This window comes from Haplochromis burtoni, unplaced genomic scaffold (assembly GCF_018398535.1).
Source record: "Haplochromis burtoni strain Fernald_Lab_line unplaced genomic scaffold, NCSU_Asbu1 Contig_3025, whole genome shotgun sequence".
In the NCBI taxonomy this organism is placed as follows: domain Eukaryota; kingdom Metazoa; phylum Chordata; class Actinopteri; order Cichliformes; family Cichlidae; genus Haplochromis; species Haplochromis burtoni.
Window position 1 is genome coordinate 7459 of NW_024585386.1, and position 1277 is coordinate 8735.

At 33.2% G+C, this 1277-nt stretch overlaps 1 long non-coding RNA gene across 1 annotated transcript; it reads right to left on the minus strand.

Moving 5' to 3' along the window:
- Nucleotide 1: 1 nt before the first annotated feature.
- Nucleotides 2-1070, minus strand: LOC102305200. Its single transcript, XR_318095.2, has 3 exons — nt 1040-1070; nt 613-644; nt 2-68 (listed from the first exon to the last, which is right to left on the minus strand). It is a non-coding gene; the product is annotated as an uncharacterized LOC102305200 (long non-coding RNA).
- Between the last annotated feature and the right edge of the window lie 207 nt (nt 1071-1277).

Consider the following 1277-nt stretch of genomic DNA (forward strand, 5'->3'; position numbering starts at 1 on the left):
TGTACCCCCATCTGAACTCTCCCATCATTTCTCTTTGGGAAAAACCTGACATCTGCATAGTTCAACTCCTACAGAGGAAACAGAGAGTAGAATAAGATTATAACTGTGAAATAAAGGGAGTCTTATCGTATTTGTTTTAGACTCTTTAAGATCCAACTTTCATTCAGTTACATTGCAATAAATTAAATATTAAACACATATTTGGCTAATTTTACGAAAAACACAACCATGAGCCCGACAGTTATATCCAGCTGTTAAGTTGGGTTTAACTCAAAGTCTGACAAGGTTCAAAGTCTGATGCTGAGCATAAGGTACACAAGTGTTAGCTGTATGTTAGGAGGCATACTCTGTTAATCGGTCCATATAAACTATATTTGGACTAAGCTATAGTCCATAAGTGTGTCTCAAAACTCCAAGATTATGAATCTGTGATAATTTTTCTAGCAAAATTTATAAACATAAGAGTTGATTTGAGGAATATTGGTTTTAATTCGTCTGATGTTTCTGTGAATGATTTAAGTAATGGGTTTAGGGATGAAAACATTGTTTCCTTAAACATATACTCAGGTATATGCATACTCATGTGAATTTAAAGGAATTAGCAACTTTTACCTGATTTGAGGAAGCTGCAGTTCCCTGGCCTCCTTTAACACAACAACAACAACAAATAACAATAACAGGAGTTAAATGTAGGGAGAAGCAATAATTCCTTTACATGTACTCAGCAGGGGTAATATTAACTAAAAAAAACTGAGAATAACACAGCATGTAAATTAAGACATGTAAATTAATTAAGTTTCACCATAAACTAATCCCAATGTATTTACACCAGTACAGTTTTAGTACAGGCTGCATTTACTGATTCATATACCATTTTATTATTGTTGTCATTATTTTTGTCTTTTAATGCTTTAATGCCACCACTCAAACACACACAGAAAGAGCTGGGGATTAAATGACCAACCTTCTGATTAGCAGATGACCCACTTTATCTGCTGAGCCACTAGCTGCCAACACACACACACACACACACACTAACCTGTTGTAGATTTCTTCAGAGGTCCTCTGTTGAGAAAGATAAAGACTTATGACTACATTACACATATAAAAATTTGCCAAATAACAATGATATAGTCAATACATATTAAGTATTAATAATAATCAATATATCAATAATCAATACAGGGAGTGCAGAATTATTAGGCAAGTTGTATTTTTGAGGAATAATTTTATTATTGAACAACAACCATGTTCTCAATGAACCCAAAAAACTCATT